This window comes from Delphinus delphis, chromosome 6 (genome assembly GCF_949987515.2).
Source record: "Delphinus delphis chromosome 6, mDelDel1.2, whole genome shotgun sequence".
Taxonomy (NCBI): Eukaryota; Metazoa; Chordata; class Mammalia; order Artiodactyla; family Delphinidae; genus Delphinus; species Delphinus delphis.
The window spans coordinates 13376886-13400340 of NC_082688.1; the positions used below are offsets into that span (position 1 = coordinate 13376886).

Consider the following 23455-nt stretch of genomic DNA (forward strand, 5'->3'; position numbering starts at 1 on the left):
TTTACGATCTGCCCCCATCAGCGCCTTGAGCCTCAGCTCTCATCAGTTCCTGTCTTCCACCCACACCCCTCCAAGCTCCAGCCAGAGGCAGCTGCACTCTGTTCCTTGAATCTTCCTGTAATCTTTGCACAGACTGTTTTCTCTGTCCCCAAACTCTCTTCCATCCCTCCTGTTCTTTTCTCCCGCTCATGATCAAGCCCAGCTTTCCTCCAAGAACTCTTCTCTAACCTCCCCTTCCCCCGTGAGGCTGAGCTCCTCTGAGCCACCACCCATCTCCGCTGTCACACTGTTAATAGTTTGTTTCCAAGTCAGCCTCCCCCATCAGACCAAGACCTGCTCCTGGCTATCCCAGCGCCTAGTCTAGGGCCACCACAGCTCAAGATTCATCGAAGGAAAAAACTGGTAAATCACATGCATGCACACATGCGTGTACACGTGTGTGCACACGTGCATAAACACTCATGCGCACACGCGTTCACAGAGACGGCAAAGGGTACAGGTGCTGCCATCTATGGGCAAAAAGAGCATTACACTCTTTTCCAGGCTCTGGACACCGGAAGCCCCAGAGTTTCAAACTCAACTGGTTTTAGAATTAGCTCCAGCTAACTCCAAGTTGGTCTGTTTTCCATTTTGGACCTTAAGGCTGCCACAACTTAGAAACAAGGTCCATAAACCACTAGCTCGAGTCTCCCACCCACATGTTGGATGGAGCCATAAAGAGGAGGTGTCCTTCCAGTACTCACCGTCCCAGTCTGGGGCTCGCGTGGCGCCTGTTTGCTGAATTATATCTTAGGGAGGGAGAGAAGCACTTTCTAATAGTCAGAGCTGCCCACAAGTGGAAAGAGTGAGCAGAGAGCTTGCCGTTAGTGAAAGCGTACAAGCACCAGGAACCCCATCTGTCCGGGTGGCTGAAGAGGAGCTTTCTGCCCTGGAGGGGGCGGTGGTGGTTGGGGGAGGCTGGAACAGAGGTGTTCTATCCTAAAAGACTGCTCCCAGCTCGCTGGGAGGACCCTCAGATTTGGTGGGGGCAACGTGTTATCTGTCCAGTAACGCCAGAAGGGTTCAAATGGCCGCCCCAATGACAACAGCTGTCATTTTTTGAGCACCTACCAAGTGTTAAATTCCTTACATACACCATGTTTCATCCTCACAATAACTCAGCCAGCAGATGTCACAGTCCCTATTTTGTGAAGGAAGAGCAGAAGTTCAGAGAGGTGAAGCAATGTGCTCAGGGTCACACAGCTAAGATGTCGGGCCAGCTCCCATCAAATCAGGCTGCCTCCTCGATACCTTGGTCTCGCTAAATTTCAAGCTATAAGACTGGGCCTCTCGCTCACTAGAGAAAAATATAAAGCTCCACTTACTCTAGACCGGGGTTAGCAAACTTTGACAGTAAAGAGCCAGAGAGTGAGTATTTTAGGCTTTGCAGGCACATGCCCTCTCTGTTGCATATATTTCCTTGTTTAGTTTTGGATTTTCTTTTTTACATCTTTACATCTAAAAAAATGTAAAAACCATTCTTAGCTTAGAGACATACAAAAACAGGCTGGGGCTTCCCCGGGGCTGTAGTTTGCAGCCTACAGCTACAAAAGAATGATATTTATAATCTTGAGTATAAAAACTTCTGGTGGAAATGTTTATGCCAAATGCTAGGTCCTTCAGCTGTATTTCTCCCCCTTCAGATGGCTTCCTACTGAGTCACTCTCTCCTGAAGAAGAGCCCTACCTCGCTCTGCAATTAGGTAGCAAAATATTTCAAGGGCTGTTCAGATTCTAGAAACTCATAACTGTGGACCAAATACAGTTCAACTCAGTGTTGTGAAGAGAGGAGGGAGGCAAATACGATGGGTAGAAAGAACCTCAAAGAGAAGACATCAAGAGATGTGGGCTCTAGTCTGGGCCCTTACCAAAGGATTTAGAACCTTACTGTGCAAAGTGTGGTCCCTGACCCAGCAACATCTGCATTACCTGCAAGCCTGTTAGAAATGCAGAGTGTCAGGCCCCACTCCAGACTTATGGAACCAGAATCGCATTTTCACAAAATCCCCAGGTGATTTGTGTGCAAGATAAGTTTGAGATGCTCTAGAACACCCCTTACAACCAACTGCAACATTGTTAACAAAACCCTTCCCCCGAGGAGAGAAAGGGTCCAAAGGCATCTTTTTTTATGTTGTAATATTAAGTCTCTGCCCTAACGTCTGCACCACTGACCTCAAAAAGCTTGAGGTCACCCACTTTAGGATGCACAATCAAGAGACCAAGACCTGCCGCTGGATCTTGTGATTAAGCCTTTGACTGGTGGAAAGGTAGACCCAGGCAGACCAGAGAAGGTGCCCATCCCCATTTCACAGTGGCGGAAACCGGCTAGAGAGGAAAATGACTTTCGCAGGACAACACTGCCAGGACAGACTCGGGGTCTGACCATGACCAAGTTCCTTTCTTCCCAGGTCTTGGGTTTAATAATAACTGAAATCCTTTCGGTTTAGACCAGAACTTTTGAAATCTCACAAGTGGTGGAGCAGAAATCAGAGAACTTGCTTTGTGCTTTAGGAAATTCACTTGCTCTCTCTGGGCATTAGCATCCCTGGCCATGGAGTGAGGAGGTGGGACCAAGCAACTCCCGAGGTCCAGCTGTTATGGTCGGAATCTGGAAACGGTTTCAAGGCGAGGAGGCAGTCAGGAGAGAAGCCTTCAGCAGAGGGTGACCACAATCACAACAAAGTCTCTGCTCTGGAAACAAAAAGGCAAGTCCCTCTGTCCTAAGCATGGAGGCAGAGCAGTGACCGGGCACAAGCTCAAGGTCTTACGGCAAGTGCCAAGCAGAAACTGGAGTGAGAACCAGAGTCTCTCTGCCTCTTCAGCCTGGGATCTTAATCGTTATCCCTTACTGATGCTGAACTGTGCAGATCTACAGGCATACCTCGTTATGTTGCACTTCTGTTTATTGTGCTTCATAGATACTGTGTTTTTCACAAATTGAAGGTGTGTGGCACCCTTCGAGCAAATGGCCTTGTGGCATCATTCTCCCAACAACGTTTGCTCACTTTGTGTCTCTGTGTCACATTTTGGTAATTCTCGCCATATTTCAGACTTTTTCATGATTATTATATTTGTGATGGTGACCTGTCATCAATGATCTTTGCTGTTACTACTACGACTCGCTGAAGTCTCAGATGATGGGTAGCACTTTTTAGCAATAAAGCATTTTTGAATTAGGGTATGTACATTTTTTTTTTAGACAGAATGCTATTGCACACTTAATAGACTACAGTATAGTGTAAACATAACTTTCACATGAGCTATGAAACCAAAAACCTTGTGTGACGCGCTCTCTTGCAATATTCACTTTATTGTAGTATCTGGAATCGAACCCACAATACCTCCAACTTATGCCTGTATTTGCTAAATGAAGAAATGAAGTAGATGCTTCAGGAAAATGGTCCCTGAGCCTTCTAACAGGACAGCTTGCCTTTTGATAACCAGCTTCCAATGCTCCTTAAAGAATGCTGCCACCCTTGTGAATGGCTGGTGGAAATAAAGAACTGCTACAACCTTTCAAGGGTGCCAATTTGGCAAAATGTAGCAAAAGCTGTAAATACATCATTTTTGACCCAACAACTTCATTTCTTGGGCTCTCTTGTAGAAAATAATGAAAGAGGAATAATTTATGCACTAGAATGTTCATTGCAGGATTGTTTATGAACAGCCTGGATGCCTAATAATACAGGATCAGTTAAGTGAACAATTCACACCATAGATACAATAATAGAGAATAATAAAAAATCAGGTCAGCATTTATCATTTTAATAATAAAAACGTAAAACTTGTTTTTTACAAATAAAATGCATTATTTCACTTCTTTAATTCCCCCAGACTATTGGAATGAAAGATTTTAAATAAACATGCATTTATCTACTTAGGTAGAATATACTTTTGTTTTCTAATCATTTTTTATTTTTTAACATCTTTATTGGAGTATAATTGCTTTACAATGGTGTATTAGTTTCTGCTTTATAACAAAGTGAATCAGCTATACATAATACATACATCCCCATATCTCCTCCCTCTTGCGTCTCCCTCTCACCCTCCCTATCCCACCCCTCTAGATGGTCACAAAGCGCCGAGCTGATCTCCCTGTGCTATGCAGCTGCTTCCCACTAGCTATCTATTTTACATTTGGTAGTGTATATATGTCCATGCCACTCTCTCACTTTGTCCCAGCTTATCCTTCCCCCTCCTCGTGTCCTCAGGTCCATTCTCTAGTAGGTCTGCATCTTTATTCCCGTCCTGCCCCTAGGTTCTTCATGACCATTTTTTTTTGATTCCATACATATGTGTTAGCATACAGTATTTGTTTTTCTCTTCCTGACTTACTTCACTCTGTATGACAGTCTCTAGGTCCATCCACCTCACTACAAATAACTCAATTTCGTTTCTTTTTATGGCTGAGTAAGTATACTTTTAAAACTCTTTTAAAAATTAAATTTAGAGTACTAAATAACATGAAAAAATATTTATGTTATAATGTTGGAAAAAAACTGAAAAGAATAGAAGATTACAAATGTGGTATGACCACAATTATACGGGGGTAAAAAAAAAAATGTGCTGAAAATATCAGGAAGGAAATGCACCCAAATGTTAGCGGCGATTATCTCATGTTGGCAGAATTATGGACAGTTCTTATTTTTTTATGCTATTTTTATTTTCTAGATTTTCTATCATAAAGAGTTATATTTAGAACAAGAAAAAAAGTCATTGGAAGAGGCGGGGAAAAGTACCCATATCCCATGGGTATCCCACCCATACCACTTTGCCACTCCCCCAAAATTAACTGGTATTTACTGAGTACCCACCAAGGGCCCAGCACAGCCACAGCCACTATAAAAGGAAAATTAAGGGCCAAGCCCCACCCTGAAGGCTCACATATACCGGGTGTATATTCTTTGTCTGGCAAATAAGCGGAGCCCAGATGATATCCTTGCTGAAGCTGGAAAGAAATAAGGTTGTTTGCTTAACCAGTTCAGCAGAATAAATAAATCTACTCCCACTGGTGCGGTGGCGCCTTCATCCGAGTTCCCTGAGAAGCTCTGCGGCGCCTTCATCCGAGTTCCCTGAGAAGCTCTGCGGCTCTAACTGCTGCTGGAGCCCCCTTGGGAAGAGCATGTTTCAGGGATACATTACAGCCCAGGAAGAAAACTGTTACCCCTGAGTCCAAGCATTGAATGTAAGAGGTTCTGAAGCAGAATCAGCAAGGTATTGGAAGGAGTAGGATGGGGGGCCTGGGAAGGAACCTAACTGGCCACGTGGTCCCTGGGGACCCCTGGGCATGAGAGCTCACATCTCCAGGCCTCAGTTTCCTCATCTGTGAAATGGGACCCATAACAACCTCAGGGCTACCGTGAGGCTCAAAAAAGAGAAAGTAAGGCATTTCAGCTCTCTAGGCTGAACATCAATTTCCTTATCTGTAAAACTGAGTCAATATCTCCTCCCTAGTAGAGCTGTTAAAAGATTAAACAAGGCAGTGAAGACGAAAAGTGAACACAGACAGTAAGAATACTACAGACAGGGGCCCTCATCCTTATTGCTTATGGAACAGGGACTAGGATACATGAATGAATCCTAGGCCTCAACTTCCTTATCTGTAAAATGGGCAACCAATTCAACACACAAAGACCAAATTTATGAACAGTAGCTGAATGTCCAGCTGGCACTGGTGCAAGTCACTTAAACAACAATGATTGCTGTGGGCTCACTTTATGCTTACAGACGTGCGGGTCCCATGTTCCTGCACTGAGCACAAAGCCCTGACTCAGAGGCCACCAGAGCTGGGAAAGCCTGACGTTATTCTATCCACCCCCCTAGTGCCAGGAGGACACCGGGGCCCAGAGGAAGGCAAGGATTAGCTCAAGTCACCCAGTATTTTGTCAGTGGCAAAACCAGGACCCAAGCCCAGGCCTTCTGCTGTCCAGCCTTGCCCACCACGCCTACTGCTGTCCTCTGCCCTGCCCTTAAATTGTTGATGTGGTCCCAGGCAGGGCAGCGGGGAGCAGTCAGTCTACAGCCGGGGGTGGAGAGTGGGGAAGAAAAACTAGAGAGCAGCAGGAACCCAGCCTGCCTGTGGTCTCCAAACTCTCAAACCACACCAGGCTGAAATATGACACAGGCTCACTCAGTTGAAAGGGAGGAGATATTTTTACTTAACATCCCCCAGCTGCCTGAACACTGGTCTCTTTCTTTCCCTCCCCCCCAAAATGCATAGCTCCTGGGACCTGGTTTTCCCTGCTTCTGCCAGCATTTTCTCAGGAAATAACCGTGGGGCAAGAGGGGTGCCCACTCTTCCTGGCTTCCTCAGAAAGCTTTCCAGAGCATGGGCTCAAATGGTGAAAGGAGGGAGACTGGGCCTGGCTGGGCCCCCTGCTAACTCTCTGAGTGACCCTGGGCAAGTCTGTGTCCTCTCAGAGCCTGAATTCCCTAAAACGGAGGGGAGATGGACCTACACTCTGGAGTCCTGTAGACAGTACAGAAAAGCATCAGTTTACGCACAGTCCCAAGAGGCCCCTCCAGGCCTGTGTGCTGCAGAGCTGAGCTCCCCAAGCCACACACACTGATTTGCATCCCTCGTCACAGCCACAGCAAAACTCCCCCTCAGTTCTCATCATGTCAGGACTAAACAGAACCTCCGGGAGAACATTTAGTGCAGTGATTAAGAGCTACAGCTCTACAGTCAGACCTCCAGAATCCTGTCACCGACACCCAACAGCCTCACAACCCGAGGCACGTTATTTAGCCTCTCTGAGCCTCAGTTTCCTCCTCTATAAAAGCGGATAATAGTAGCTACCTTAGAGGAACGGTTGTGAGGAACCAACAAAGTAATTAATGTTCCAGCGCTTGTTTTACTAAAAGGTAGCTTTTTATTATTATCACGGAGACCAACATCTCCATTTTACAGATGAGGTCACTGAGGCCCAACAAACTGGGACTTGTCCAAGGTCACTCAGAAGAACTCAGACTACAGCTCCACTCCTAGGTCAGTGTGTCTAACTTCTCTTAGCCCTACAATCTCTAATAACCAAATATACATGCTCAGAGACTAGATACAGGCTGTAAAGTTTTCTTGAAGAAATGCCTCAGCAAAGGATGACAGACCATACAGAAATCATCTCCATGACCTGGCAACTTCTCATGAGAGACCCAAACTGCCCACATGGAGTGGGGAGAAGTGACCCTCTGGCACTGGATGGCTAAGAAGTGTGAAGGCATCCAGTCTACAGCCCTTGCTTGTGCCAGCTTGGCAGAAGTGCACACAAGGCTGTCAACAGGGGCCACCTCTTGGGAAAGAAGCGGGTTAGAGGGATGAAGCCCACTCTACACCCTTCTTTACGTTTGAATCTTTAACAATATCTTTTTGCTTTAAAAGTAAAACCCAACACTGAACAACTCAGAATAACAGCAACCTTATCCGATAGCTACAAGCCTATTGTCTGCTTTGAGATGAAATTTACTGCAGGTTCTGACAGGTTCTTCAGCTGGGCTTCCAGAATCTGCCACTCTAGTCCATTCCGTGGTCTCTGCTCCGGTTCAGACCTGCACTCTCTTGACCACCCAACAGCCTCCTCGGGATCTCCCTGCCTCCAGTTAGCCCCTTCCAATGCATCTGCTACATCAGCCACAAGATTAATGAGAGTTTTGATCACTGCCTTCAGGATAAAGTAATTCAAAGCCCTTAGTTTACAATCTAGTTCCATTTTGATTTACGGTCTCGACTCCCACCACTCCACCTTTCACTCATCTGTCATTCTAGCCATGTTGATTGTTCAGAAAACCTCAGTGCCTTTGCATGAGCTGTTCCAGCTTCTTAGAATGCCTTTTCCCCAATCGCTTTATGCCCTAGAAAACTATTACTCATCTCCAAGGCCTGGGTCGGCCAGACAGACTTAATCACCCCTTTAGGCTGAAGTAGCTCTCAGTATTGCATGTTTGTTCCAACCACTACAGATGAGAAGCATCTTGAGGACAAATAGCTTTGTCCTCCTCAAGGCTCTGGGGCCCCTCACAGGGTAAGACACAGAACATGGACCCAGAAGAGCGCTAAATCCAGGAAGGAGGGAAGGAAGGAAATGCCATGAGAGGCAACCCCTACAGCCTCCTCCTGGGAGCCGCTTGCTTTTCCAGATTCATGTCAGTCCACAATAAAAAAGACTATGGAAAATTCTGGAGGAAAGTTCCTTTCCCTGATTCACACGGAAACATTTGCTGCTGTGAAACTCACCCGGGTGCCAATGCAAGCTCCCCTGGCTGTTTACAATTTCCCTGGCATTTATAAACAGTGAGGCCCCAAAGAGGAAAATGGAGTTTCAAGGGAGCTGGATGCCAACTGTCCCCACTCCCAGCCCACCTCCTTTGTTCCAAGGCCTCTACCCCTTAATTAACATCCCCAAGAAACACCAGCCAGCACCCCAACATGTGGGTGTGTGTTGGTGCAGGGGTGTTGCTGCAGTGCTCAGTTTCTTCGTGAAGGGAACTCGAGACTCAAGAAAGAGTCTACAGTCCCACCAGCTAGGAGTCAGCTAAGTGAGGCCTGCAACTGGGTCCCAGCGCTGCCCCTTCCTCATTGTGTGACTATCAGCTAGTCCCTGCCCCTTCCTCATTGCGTGACTATCAGCTAGTCACAAACTCTCAGGGCCCTTCAGTTTTCTCAACTGTGGAACGAACAGGGCTGCGGGGAGACTCCAACAAGCTATGGTCACTGTAAAGTAAAGTGCGGCAAGAGTTCACAGTGCCCTGGTCAGAAACATGGTCCTGGGAGAACAGGACCTGCAGGATTAAGCCTAAAAGCCTCCAGAGGCCCTGCCTTCCACAAAAAGCAGTTACCCCCAGGGCAGCCCTGAATGTCCTTGGCCCTACAGAGTTCTGGGTGTTGTAAAGATGTCCTCTCTGCTCTGAGGAAGATGTGAAAGCAGGATAAGGAGTGGATGTCTGGGCAGATGAGGGGCTGCAGAAGAAGCCAATGTCCCCTGCATCCCCCACAGTCTCCAAGGACCCAGGCTTCCTTCTGGCCACTGTCCAGAGCAGCCGGCCTGCACTGAGCCAGGAAACACTGCTGTAATCACGATCTGGACCCAAGAACGTTTGGACCCAAGAAGAGATGGGGGCCTAGAGGGAAAGGGAGATTCCCATCACTGTCTTCAACTCTGAAAGAAGTTTCCGTGTGCGTCAGGGAAGAGAACATACTCTGCAGGGCGGGGGAAAAGACAGTACCGACAGGTAGCAAGTGCAAGCGGATTCCGGAGTAGGAGGAAGCACTTTCTAACAGTCCTGGGCCCTGAAAGAGGAAGGAGGTCGAGGGCTCCTCATCGTCGGGGGAGCGCAGGCAAAGGCGTTAACCCTGGATGGAATCCAGGATCCGCGGAGCAGACCCGCCCAGCGGAGCCACCGCCCAGCCCGCGCGCTGGAGACCGCCGGCAAGCGAGTGCAGGGGTGACCCCGGGCCCACTTAACCCCAACCGCGCGAACTGGGTCAAAGTTAGTTCAGGTGCTTGCAGCAAACGGGGCCTGTGGGTGGAGGCCTGAACCTCCTCCTCCCCTGCCCTAAGCCCCCAATCCAACTCTCCTTGGTCCCCTGGAAGACCAGCAAGGTGAGGGAGGAAGCTCTTCTCCAGCGATGCCCCGGCTGCCGGGCCGAGATCCAGGCGCGGGCAACCTCGGACAGGACCGCGAGAGGAGGGAGAAAGACCCAGAGGCCCGGGATCCCCAGATGCCCCAGGGTCGTGGTCGCTCCCCTCCCCTACCTGCTGCTGCGGCGCTGGCGACGGCGGCTGCTGGGTCCAGCTGTGCTCAGCTGGTTCCTGGCTGCAGGGCAGGGGCGCTGAGGTCGCCGGGCTGGGATGGGCAGGGCGCGGGCGGGAGCCGCCCTCAGGGCGGGGCCGCCGTGCGGTCGGGGGGGAGAGGGGAGGAGCGACGGCCCCTCCCATAGGCGGCGGGGAGGATGGCGACTCTGGCTCCGGGCTGGCGTTCGTGGAGTGCACTGCATGTGACTTTGCCCCAGACCCCTCGCTACTTGCCCAAGGAAAGCATCAAGCTCCCTGCTTTACACGGGAGGAAACTGAGGCCCGGAGGCGGACGGGAGATCTGAAGGAACCTGGCGGGCAGGGGAGGAGACCCGGGGAGAGCTTGAGCTGGGCTGGGGCCAAAGAGCTCAGTTGGAATGGGCAGCGTGCGGAGGCGGATTCAGCTCCGGGGGAGTTCAGGCTTCAGAGGCAAAACCACTGAAACCTGGGCAACCCACAAAACCGGGGAGGCGTATAAGCAGCAGCTAGACCCACTGAAGGGAACAAAGGATCAGAATGATTCCCAACTGCATTCAGAAACAAGAAATATAAGAAATGCCAAAGCGCATCCTTGTCTTTAAAATATTAAGCGGCGGCTTTGGAGTCAGACCGCCTGGGGTGGACCCCCCCCCCCCCGACACTTACTAGTCCTGTAACTTCGGGCAAGTGACTTAACGTATCAAAGTTTCAATTTCCTCATCTGTAAAATGGACATCATAGTTTCCTCTTCACGGGGCTGTTGGGAAGACTCAGTGAGAGAAAGACTCTTAACACAATGGCTGGTACCGTGGGTTCTCTATAAATGGACGTTCTTATTAGTGTGACGGCGGATATTACTTTAGATGATAGAGCAAATCCACCTTGTCAAAATATGAATGCCACGTCACTTTTAAACAAATGTAATATTTTATTTATAGCAATAGCATCTCACATGCATGTGACAGAGAGCCATTTACGATGGAGGAGGGCATAGGACAGCCTCCCAACAGTCCTGTGCACATGTGATATCCTGGCCTCTTGCAGCTGCTCTGTGACTCCGAGTTGGGACGATTCACACTGCAGGAGACTAGAGCAGATGACTGCGAGGTCCATTCTCAGCTTAGGTGCTGGCAGCAGTCCCATGTTCAGCTGGGTAAACCTCCCTCCAACAGAAGGTAAAATGTACCAAGTCAATAATTGCCGAGTGCTGGGAATAGAGACAGAAAAGCTTGTGTTGTCAAAGTAGCAGAGAAGCTAAGAGCACACACTCACTTCCTGGTTTTTCCTAGTGTTTCCACTGAGTAGCAGTCAGGGAAGCCACAGGGCCTGGGGAAATCCCAGCCTGGCTCTTCCTCCTGCCCCCAATCCCTTTCTACAACTCTAGTGATTACAAGAACCATTTCTTGAACACCTCGTGCCATGCTCTGGGCTTCCCACATGCTACCGACGTTCATCCTCACCTTACCCGTTCCCTGCTCCCCCAGGGTAAGCGTTACCATGTGCAGTTTTCAGATGAGGAGACCCAGGCACAGAGAGGGTTAAGTAGCTCTCCCGAGTTCACACAAGTGACACTGTGCATGTCTGAGTCCTTGGCCCCCTCTTCTTTGCTCAATGTCCTCTGTCATACTCTGCCACTCTTCCTGGCTTGGCAAACTCTGTCCAGTTCCACTTTCTCTGAGAACTGAAGCAGGATGCCTCACCCCCAGGAGGCTCCCACCTTCACCCCCAGGAGGCTCCCACCCTCTCTCTGCCACTCCCTGCTTTTTCCCAGAGGCTGCCTGTGGCCCACTGCAGGATAGATGGGGAGGAAGGCATAAACACAGACTATTTGGTTCTAGGCTCTTTGATTACAGTCCCTGGTATACACATGACCTCGAATTATCTAACTTATCATTTCCAACCCCAGCAACTTCTCTCAGGCAAAGAGAGGGAAACCTCTGAATCTGTGTCTTCAGATAACTGGAGGATATGATATTGGCATGGAGGAAACATTGGAGAACATCTAATCCAACCCCTCATTTTAGAAATGGGGAAACTGAGGCCAAGAGAGCAGAGAGGCTTGCCCACAGAACACTCTGACAGCTCCATTTGGTCCTGGAGAAGCCCATCAGTCTAGACTGTCACGAGAAATAATTTTAAAAAATGATTATGACAACAAGAGTGACATCCAATAAGACATCGGAGGGCCAAGCAAATTCCTAGCGCTCTGCTCTACATATGTCAACAGGACAATGTGTGTCTCACAGCTAATCAGGATATATCTCGGCCTGACCCTTCAGTCAGGGTCAAGTCAGCCTTGCGTGGATGCACAGAGGTCTCCTCTGCCTTGGTGTCTTATTCTCATTTCTTTCTAGACTCCTTTTTGTACTCCTCTCCCCATTGGCCTAGGGATCAGTAAGGACTGTTTGCCCTGTAGCTCCCCTTCAGAGTGAATGTCTTCTTGTTCTTGCTGATATGGACCTCCTCTCATGGAAGAACTTTGACGTCTTTTGCCAGAAGACCACCTCTTTCCCAGGAGTGAGGATGGGGGAAACAAAGGCCACACCCAGGCCATGCAGTAGACAATTTGGGGGTACCCGCTCCCTCTTCTGAGACTGCCTTTCCCCATCCACAGTGGTGGCCCTCACTTGGTACCCAAGTTGGTACTATAACTCTCACCCCACCACAAACACAGTTGACACCATCTGGAGTGGACACCACAACCAAACTGCACTATCAGAGTTTGGAACTAGAATTTGGGACATAACAGTGGTGATTGATTAGCTGGGCATGTGAGGACTGGTCATCTCTGAAGGCCAGTGCCACCATTGTGAGGCAGCTGTCTTCCACAGAGAAAGCCAATGAGACTCTCATTAAATGACTAGATGGGTGTGAAGAAACGCAGGGAGGAAAAGGCTGGGCTGACCAGGGAACACTTCTGGATCTGTGGCCTCTTTTGGACGCAGACCTCTCCTGGAGCTAGCTTCAGAAAAATAAGTTATAAGGACAGGTGTCTTCTGAGCAGTGAATGCCTTATAGAAGCAGAGCCCAAGTGGAGATGTTATGCAAAGGAGTAATTGAAGAAGTGCTCTCAGGAGAGACCTTGGAATTATCTCAAGGAGCCCTAGGGCAGGGATGCAGCTGGGCCTCAGAGTCAGACTAGAAGCAGGGCCTGAGTACTAAGGAAACCCAGGAAGTACTCTCACTCCATCGTTCATCTCTGCCCATCTGCTTCATTGCTCTGGCTCACATGAGAAAAGCATCTCTGCTTTCCACAAAATGCCTTTTACCAGCAGTGAGCTGGACTCGTTGTCTGTGGCCCACATGCTAACTTAGGCAGATGCCTACCCTTTATCCAACTGACTCGAGCCGGAGTGGAGGTGGGTTTCCCCCATTCAGGTCTCTGCATTGAGATCGCCTGTTTGACTGGGTACGCAGTAGAAGGAGGAAGTGTGTTTGCTTGGTTTTCCAATATATCCCCAGTGTCAAATAGTGCCTGGCACAGAGCCAGTGCTTAGCAAATTTTTACTGAATTAATCGATCAGTAAGTGAGGGAAACAAGAGATAAGTTTGGCCGGACAGAGTGAGTTGGGATGCCTCAGAAGGACGCAGGGGAGGGCTGCGCTTTGAATTTCAAGAGCCGCCAATCCTAGCGTCTTCGGAACGCCCTGGGCAGGAACGTGTGTGTCACACTATTTTAATGAGAACTTAGAAGCATGTACCATACAATCACTGTCAGCTCAGTCCTAACGCATAGTTTCTATATTTCCACATCGTTTGAATCCCTAGAAGGCCTGATCCTATAATTGTGCCCCACACATGCCAATAAAATGCTGAGCGGCCTGAGCTTTGGAGAGCGTCCTGGTGCTGATTTCCCCTCCGTCCAGCCTCCCAGGTTAGATTTTCAAGGAAATTGTAGAAGCGCCCAGACACCCTTCTTCCTTCTGCCATGCCTGTCACTGCTGTCCACAGCTACACAGAGCTGGCCCTAGGACAGTGGTACTTTAAATAATAAAAGCTAAAATTGTAATCATAGCTACCACTTTGGGGATGCTTATTGGCCACTTTATTATTGCAGTTAAGTCTTACAACTACCTCCAAGTTAGGTATAATCTTCAATTTCACAAATAAATAAACAGTCTCAGAAAAGGTAAGTAACCTGATTAAGGTGTCACAGCTGGGTGAGTGGTAGCCTGGGATTTGAACCCAGGTCTGTCTCCAAAGTCCAGGCTCTTTCTACAGTCAAAGTGAAAGTCAAGGGGAAGATAAAGGCTTTTCCATACCTTCTGTTCACGATCAGGAATTATTTCTCTTCATCTTGACAATGTTAGGGCCTGAAGTTGGGCCCTTCCCTGTACATTTCATATAATGTTTTATGAAAACTCAGTATTTCTTTATGTGGAAAGTATCTGGAGTTGTTTAAGAAATGTAAGCCTGTTTTAAGAAAGGTTGTACACTGCTGTGCTTTACAAATAAAAAGTAATTCATAAAACCCCTTAAACACACACACACCCAAAAACCTTGGACGCAGTGCTATTTTGGTATCCTTTTATTCTGTATCTGCATAGGAAGTTCATGTTTTTTGTTTTTCCCTTAGTTATTATTTACTTACCGCTTTTCTGAGTACAAGCCCTGTGCCTGGTGTGAAGGGCATAGAAGTGAATCGGTCATAGACTCAATCTTTGCAGGGTCTGTGGCTAAGGAAACAAGACAGTTACAATAGGGTGTTATAGGAACTAAGAAAGAGGAAGCTCAGCGTGGGGACGGGAGGAGAAGCTGGGGAGCAGACTCCAAGAAGACTGCAAAGAAGGAGACGAGCTGGGCCCTGGAGGATGCCTCTCTGTGCTTCAGTTTCTTCATCTGATATCTGTGTCCACCCCAAAAAGTTGTGGGAAAATGAAGTGAAATTATCTATGTCAACTGCTTGCTGCAAGGCCTGGGGCATAGCAGGGCCTCTGTAAACAGAAGCTGGTATCATTTACGGGAAGCCTACAGGTAAAGACACGGAGGAGTTGAAGAAGGGTGAGCTTGTGCCATCGTGTCTGGAATGCAAGGTACCAGACTGAGTTATGAAAGATGAGGCCAGACAGCAAGATGACAAGACAGCAAGAGGACAATTAGTCATAGGTGCCTGCTCCGGGCATTATGTCCTTCAAATCTGACAGCAGTTCCTCAGATCGAAACTACTCTCCCTCCCAGATCACAGATGGAGAAACTGAGGCTCAGAGAAGTGAAGTCCCTCGTTTACATTGCACAGCTGGGAAATGGCAGGACTGGGACGAGAAGCCGGATTTCACTCCAAAGCCACTGTCCCCCAGGAGGGGCTAAGAGCAGGCCAGGCTGAAGGGACGGGGCAGCGGGAAGCTGGCTCTCATGCAGCAGACCCACGCTGTTGTAGCCGGATCAAGAAGAAGTTTCTGCGGAGGGGCACAGGGGCCTGCTGGCCTCGCAACCCTTGCCTGCCAAGGATTTAGCAGGAAGAGCTGGCTTTTGTTCTAGATGAATCAGCGCAGCTGTTTCTGAAAGCCCAGCCCCACTCTTCTGGGCTCAGCGGACCAGAAGGCATTCAGCTGCCCCAGCAGGTCACCAGTGGGGTGGGGGCAGGCAGAGCTGTGTGCACTGGGCCGCACCATTTCCAGAGAGTTATAGTTATCGCTCCGAGGAACAATGGGCTTTTCAGAGGTTGTGCTGCATCTTGGGCTGCAAGTTGTGGTAGAAACACAATCAGACCAGCAATGCATTACCTTCTTTGGGATTTGAGGAACGGAAAAAACAAACAAAAATTCGTCCATAACAGCTGATTGGGTTGATCTCGTTCCTCTGCTTTCCTGCTCCTCCACTTTCTCCTCCTCCTTTCCCTTCCCCCTATTCTTTTGTGCTTCCCTCTTTCTTTTTTCCCTCTTCCTCCTTCTCCGCTTTCTCCTTTCTCACTGCTGTTTCAGCAGTAGCAGTGCTTTGCTGGAGTCCAAATAGCCTTGCCCGGGGAATGAGAACACCCGCGTTCACTCCCTGCCCTGCCTCTTTCTTGCAGGATGGTCCTGGGCAAGTCACTCACTCCTCTGAACCTCCGTTGTCTCATCGGCAAATTGGGACAATAGAAGTAACCGCCTCTGAGAAAGGTTATACGTGGCTCATAAACCCAGGAGCTTTTCCAGCCCCTGCTTCTGCTGCACTGGCCCCAAGGAGAGCCAGAGGGCCTCTGTCTCTTAAGATCTAGTAAACTGTCCTTCAAAATGTTAGACTTCAGGTCAAGTCACCCTAGGTTGTCTTCTGTGACAAATCAGCTGTGATTTGTAAGATTGTCTTCAGAAACTCACAGGGCAAATGCAATCACTTCAGTTTTTTTCTTCTCAAATCGAAACCACCAACTTGAGAAACCTGTTTTTAGGTTTCAACAAGAAACTCCGAGGCTGAAGCAGCCCCAGCAGGGAGAGGGTCTGCCCATGTCCACACCAAGCAGGGAATCTGGAGTTTTGCTTTCTCCCTGGCACACAGCGGTGCTGTACCGACCCTGACCTCAGACAGGGGACCCTGCAGATCCAGGTCCCTGAGCAGGTGCCAGGGGTCTCCAGGAGCTGGCCAGCTCCCATACTGCTTAGCCTAGACCCCATGCTCAGTTTCTCACCCAGCCATTCTCCAAGGTCCCAGCCTTCCAGTAGTGAGAATATTAGGCGGGATCGATATATTAGTAACCCTATGAGGGATATAGTGAAAGCTATGATAATATTTATATGTACTAAAGACACTTGGTAATGATGAGCCTAATCATAATCTAATGAGTCGAAATCACTTGTTTTGTTTTAAACTAAATACCATATTCAGCTCACTCCAGTCCCTTTTGAGTTCACTCATAGGCCAGGCTAATTGCCAATACTGAGATCAAAAGTAGAGCCATGGTGAGTATTGTTTTTAGGTTGTTTGTTTGGGTTGCTCAGGGGAGGGGCAGTAGGAGAGCAATTTCCAGGTTGAAAAGGAGGAACGTGATTGCTACTAGGAAAAATTTTATGGAAAAACGTAAACGGGCGGATCCTATAGGGTCAGATCCACGTTCCTAAGGGCTTGTTTTTTCTGCATAAGTGTTTAGTTGAGGGAGTCAGAAGGCGATGAGCACAAGTAATGAGGCCAGTGTTGTATTTGTTAATAGGGTCAGTATTAAGTTTATTATTCTTTTTCGGAGTGTACCGAAACTAACTGATTGGAAGTCAGTTGCACTAATTAATACTAAAAGAACTATGAGCCTCATCAATGGATAGATATGTAAAGGAAGAGTCATACAACATCTACAAAAGGTCAGTATCAAGCAGCAGCTTCAAAGCCGAAGTGGTGGTTGGATGTGAAGTGGAATTTTAATTGGCGCAGAAAACAAACAACAAGGAAGGTAGACAATAATTGCATGTAGTCCGTGGAATCCTGTGGCTATGAAGAAAGTCGATCTGTAGACCCCATCTGAGACCGTAATACTCTGATGCTTGTAGGATTGTAAAATAGATACCAAGAGTAATTGTAATAAAAATGGGTTGAAGTATGTGTTTGCGATTTCCTTCCATAATGCTGTGATGGGCCCAAGGAATGGACACGCCAGAGGCCAATAGCACAGAAGTGTTGAGAAGCAGTACCTCTAAGGGGTTTCGAGGGTGAACGCCTGTTGGTGGCCAGCACCTGCCTAATTCAGGTGTAGGGGTGAGGCTTGAGTGATAGAAGGCTCAAAAGAAGCTGGTAAAAAAAGAGGACTTCTAAGACGATAAATAAGATTGTTCCGGGGCTTCCCTGTTGGCGCAGTGGTTGAGAGTCCGCCTGCCGATGCAGGGGACACGGGTTCGTGCCCCGGTCTGGGAAGATCCCACATGCCGCGGAGCGGCTGGGCCCGTGAGCCATGGCCGCTGAGCCTGTGCATCCGGAGCCTGTGCTCCGCGACGGGAGAGGCCACAACAGTGAGAGGCCCACGTACCGCAAAAAAAAAAAACAAAAAAAAAGATTATTCCGTACTGAGATCCCTTTTGGACAGTTGGTGTGTGGTGGCCTTGGAAAGTGCTTTCTCGAATAACATCTCGTCATCACTGATATATTGTTAGAGTATTAGTTAGTAGGCCTAGTATTAGTAGAATTATTGAGTTGCAGTGAAATCATATGATTAGGCCTCATGTTATGAGAAGGGCTGAAAGGGCTCCCGTAAGGGGCCAAGGACTAGGGTTTACTATGTTATGTGGTACGTGTGGATTTGGTGGGTCACTATGTGTTGTTGTGCAGATATAAGCTTACCAAGAGGGTAGATACATAGGCTTGAATTATAGCAACAGTGAATTCGAGGACAGCGAGTAGGGTGAGAAGAATGAATGTAGTGAGAGCAGTGAACGTGCTGATACTTATTAGCGCTAAGGTTGTTTCTCCGATTAGATGTATTAATAAATGACCTGCTGTAATATTGGCCGTTAGTCGCACCGCTAGTGCTACTGGTTGGATGAATAGGCTGATAGTTTCGATAACTACTAGCATGGGGTTGAGGGGGGTGGGCATGCCTTGTGGTAGGAAGTGATGCTTTTGTTTTGTTGCGGAGACCTAGAACCACGGCACCGGCTCATGATGGGATGGCTACCCCCACATTCATTGAGAGCTGCGTGGTGGGTGTAAATGGGCGGGGCAGTAGTCCGAGAAGGTTGGTTGACCCAATAAATAGGATAAGTGACATTAGTATCAGTGATCAGGTCTGTCCTTTATGATTATGGATGTTTATTATTATTTATTTATTTATTTATTTTGGCTGCATTGGGTCTTCGTTGCTGCGCGTGGGGCTTTCTCTAGTTGCGGTGAGCGGGGGCTACTCCTCGTTGCGTTGCACGGGCTTCTTATGGCAGTGGCTTCTCTTGTTGCGTGCAGAGCACAGGCTCTAGGCATGCGGGCTTTAGTAGTTGTGGCATGCGGGCTCAGTAGTTGTGGCTCGCGGGCTCTAGAGCGCAGTCTCAGTAGTTGTGGCGCACGAACTTAGTTGCTCCGAGGCATGTGGGATCTTTCTGGACCAGGGCTTGAACCTGTGTCCCCTGCATTGGCAGGCGGATTCTTAACCACTGCGCCACCAGGGAAGCCCTTATTATTTGTTTTGATGTGAGTTGGATTAGCCATTGTTGAAGGGAAATTATGCGATTGTTCATTAGTTGTTTTGATGTTGGAAATAAAATACTTGGGAATATAATAATTAGAATGACTATGGGGAGGCTTATTATTGTTGGGGTCACGAAAGGGGCAAATAAATTCTCGTTCATACTGTCTCTCAAGGGGTAGGTTGTTTTTGCACTTTAGTGAGTGTTGACTTTGGGTTGGGGTAGTAGATAAGTTTTGAGATTTTTAGTTGAAATATAATAAATAGTGTTAGAAATATAGATGAAATGGTAATAAATCACATTGATATATCTAGTTGTGGTATGTCATTAAGGAGAATCTTAGCTCTCAGTCTTTAACTTAAAAGGTTAACGCTGGGCTTCCCTGGTGGCGCAGTGGTTGAGAGTCCGCCTGCCGATGCAGGGGACACGGGTTCGTGCCCTGGTCCGGGAAGATCCCACGTGCCGCAGAGCGGCTGGGCCCGTGAGCCATGGCCGCTGAGCCTGCGCGTCCGGAGCCTGTGCTCCGTAGCGGGAGAGGCCACAACAGTGAGAGGCCCGCGTACCGCAAAAAAAAAAAAAAAAAGGTTAACGCTAACCTAGCTTCTTAATGAGCTTATAGCATAGATGCGGATCATTTTTCAAAGTATTTTAGAGGCACTAACTCAAAGACAATTGGCATGAAGCTATGGTTTGACCCACAGATCTCTGAACACTGTCCGTAATATAAGCCTGGTCATGCTGACATTAGGGTTGTTCGGTTTAGGCGTCCCTGGATTACATCTGTTTTTAGACCTAAGGAAGGTACGGCTCATGAGTGCCATACGTCTTTGGAGGAGAGTAGTATTCAGATTGTTATCTCTATAGGCAAAACTACTCAGTTATCTACTTCTAGCAGTCGTAGTTCTCCTGGTTTTAGGTCTGATGTTGGGATTATATAGGAATCAAAATTTAGGTCTTCGTAGTCAGTATATTCATAGCTTCAGTATCATTGGTGACCTATAGTTTTTACAGTAACAGATGGATTGTTAATTTCGTCTATTATGTAAAGGCTTTGTAGTGCCGGCAGGGCGATTAAGATCAAGATAATGGCCGGCAAGATAGTCCAGATAGTTCCTACTTCCTGTGCATCTATAGTGCTAGTATGTGTTAGCTTAGTTATTATTAGTGAAATAATATAAAGAACCAGGGAGCTAATTAAGAAAACAATTATTAGGGCTTCCCTGGTGGCGCAGTGGTTGAGAGTCCGCCTGCCAATGCAGGGCACGCGGGTTCGTGCTCCGGTCCGGGAAGATCCCACATGCTGCGGAGCGGCTGGGCCCGTGAGCCACGGCCGCTGAGCCTGCGCGTCCGGAGCCTGTGCTCCGCAACGGGAGAGGCCACGGCAGTGAGAGACCCAAGTACCGCAAAAAAAAAAAAAAAAAAAAAGAAAACAATTATTAGTGTGTGGTCGTGAAAGTGTAGTAGCTCTTCTATGATGGGCGATGTTGCATCTTGAAAACCTAGTTGGAAGGGATATGCCATAGAGATATACAAGATTTCCACCTGTGACTTAACTTCAACAAAGTTATATAAAATTTTACTAATATCTGGGGCTTCCCTGGTGGCGCTGTGGTTGAGAGTCTGCCTGCCGATGCAGGAGACACGGGTTCGTGCCCCAGTCCGGGAGGATCCCACATGCCGCGGAGCGGCTGGGTCCGTGAGCCGTGGCCGCTGAGCCTGCGCGTCCGGAGCCTGTGCTCCACAGCGGGAGAGGCCACAGCAGTGAGAGACCCGCGTACCGCAAAAAAAAAAAAAGAAAAAAAAAAAAAAAAAAAAAAAAAGAAAAAATTTCAAGTGAAAAAAAAAAAAATTTTACTAATATCTCATTCATGGAGAAAGACATAGCGGCTATGGTGTTGGCCTGAAACTGATAAAAAAGGGTTCGACCCCTTCCTTTCTTGACTACTTTAGATTGACGTGGATTGGCTCTTCTAATGTGTGGTATGGTGGAGGACATCCATTTAATCACTCTAAATTTGTAGTAGTGAGTTCCCCTGTTAGTACTTCTCGTTTGGATGCAACTGCTCCTCAGATAATGAAGATTATCAGCATGACTGCTGTTAACGAGATGAATGAGCCTGTTGATGAGCTAGTGTTTCATATTGTATAGGCATCCGGGTAGTGGAGTATCGTCGAGGCATGCCAGATAAGCCTAAAACATGCTGTGGGAAGAAGGTTACGTTGACACCCACAAATATGATTACAAAGTGAACTTTTGCTCATGTTGAGTTGAGTGTATATCCTGAGAAGAGTGGGAATCAGTACACAAATCCTCCTACGATAGTGAAAACAGCTCCAATTGAGAGCACATAGTGAAAGTGTGTGACTACATAGTAGGTATGGTGAAGGACAATACCTAATGATGAATTAGCTAACAGGACAATGCCTGTTAGTCCACCGACCGTGAAAAGGAAGATGAAACATCACGGCCAGGGACCATTTAATATTACCTCCGTGGAGTGTTGCCAGTCAGCTAAACACTTTTACCCCTGTGGGAATAGCGATAATTATAGTGGCTGATGTAAAATATGTTCGTGTATCAACATATATACCTACTGTGAATATGTGGTGGGCTCATACGATAAACCCTAAGAACCCGATTGATATTACAGCTCATACCATACCCATATATCCGAAAGGTCCAAATCAAAATTTGTGTGCATTTCTGCCCTTTGGGACTCCAGACCTCCCCCGTTTTTTTTTTTTTTTTTTTTTTTTTGTCTCCAGGTGCCCTACATGTCCCCCTTCAGGGATGAGGGAGAAACCTTTAAGCAGTTAAAGGTGAATTACCCAAAGAGGATCTTTAAGCTCATCTTTCCCTAGAGATGAAAAAGAAAAACATATAAATCTTCAGAGGGCAACCTGTCACACTCTTTTAAAGTATACAACTTAATCATGGCATAAAATGCAATCAGTACAGTCTGGTTTTAGGGGACCCATGGAAAGCTGTGCGAACCTTAGGTGCTGAGGGCCATGGGTTGGCAAGCTCTACATTTTATCACCATCCAGACAATTCCAAGCTTGTATAGCCTGGTATCAGTGGCCACACATGACCTGGCCTTGCTTTATCTTTGCAACTCCATCTCGTCCCCTCCTGCCTGAACCCTGTACCCCTCTGCCACTGAATCACCTGCTGATCTTCTGGCAGATCCTGCTTTCTGTCACCTCAACACCTCCAGAGCTTTGTACCCCAGTTCTCTCTCTCTTCGGATTGCCCATCTTGACATTTTCCTCCTGTTTAAATCTTTCCTACCTTTTCAGATTTAGCTTTGGGGGGAATCTCCTTAGCAAAGCCTTCTCTGACTCCTACATGGTATGTCATACCAGCTGCCCCTCGGTGCTCCAATGGTCCCCTGCGATGCCTCTGTCATAGCACTTCCTGGACCATTCTGCCAAAATAGGTTCCCCTGTCCTGTTATTCTTCATCCCAGAACCCTGCTTAATTCCCTTACAAATGATGGTCATTTGTAATGATTCAGTTACTGGTCTGTATACTGTCTCCCTCGCTAGACTATGAGCTCCCTAAGGACAAGGCCAGATATCTCATCCTCTACCACCTATGAAAGTGGCCGGCACAGCATCCTGGACAGAGCAGACCCTCAGAATACACTTATTAAATTGAATTGAAATGGCACTGATCACACTGTGTTAATAATCATCTGTTTATGTTTCTAGCTCTACCAGTGAACCCTTCATGGGCAGGGACAAAGTCTCATTCACTATTATGCTCCCAGTGCCCAGCACAGAACTTGGCATATAATGGGAGACTAGTAAATGTGGAATGAATAAATGAATGAATGAATTAAATGAATAGGGACTTCTCTGGCGGTCCAGTGTTTAAGACTCTACGCTTCCACCACAGGGGGCACGAGTTCCAGGTTCGATCCCTGGTTGGGGAACTAAGATCCCGCATGCCACATGGCACAGCCAAAAATAAATTAAAAAAAAATTTTTTTTAATGAATAAAGAGCAGAACTAACATGAAGACAGGATGAACAAACGATCAAATAAAGGAATTCCAATAACCTTTCTGATACAACCTATTGATAGCTGTTACTTTCACCATTTGAAATAAACATAAGCCTCCTCTCTTGATTCTGTCTGCTTGTACCACTGGAAAGAAAATTATAATGGAGTTGGTCAAGTCTAACCTTTAAAAAACAGTCACCACAGAAATCCAATGACTGGAGTAATGAATAGGCAAGACATTGCTATCAATTTACATTAATTAGTAAGGCTAAGATACCCTCTCAAAACGTCTGCTTCCTTAACCTTCTAGGTTTGTATCAAATATCACCCCTTTCCAAGTTTCATATTTTAAAGAAGTTTGAGTCACTGTAACAACCCTGAAATGTGTGTGTGTGTGTGTGTGTGTGTGTGTAAAGGGGAAACTACTGTTCTCTACAATCACGCAGAACTTCACTTTGGCACCAAATGTGTAGGTGTTTTCCCCACACTGACCAATTCTGTGACACCAGCTGGGTGTCCTACAATCCAATTCAATTCTGACATTATCTACTTGGAGTTAGCATCAGAT

The 23455-nt window shown here is 47.4% G+C and overlaps 1 protein-coding gene and 1 long non-coding RNA gene across 2 annotated transcripts in view; both read right to left on the reverse strand.

Moving 5' to 3' along the window:
* GSN (gelsolin) overlaps positions 1–9844 on the reverse strand; it is a 56971-nt gene extending 47127 nt beyond the window's left edge. Inside the window, exon 1 of the mRNA XM_060014221.1 lies at positions 9788–9844. The gene's annotated coding sequence lies outside the window, so the exon portion shown is untranslated. The remainder of the gene's footprint in view (positions 1–9787) is intronic.
* Positions 9845–10751: 907 nt separating this feature from the next.
* The window catches only part of LOC132427111 (uncharacterized), a 57514-nt gene continuing 44810 nt past the window's right edge, over positions 10752–23455 (reverse strand). The window contains exon 3 of the long non-coding RNA XR_009519806.1: positions 10752–11012. This is a non-coding gene — a long non-coding RNA (uncharacterized lncRNA). The remainder of the gene's footprint in view (positions 11013–23455) is intronic.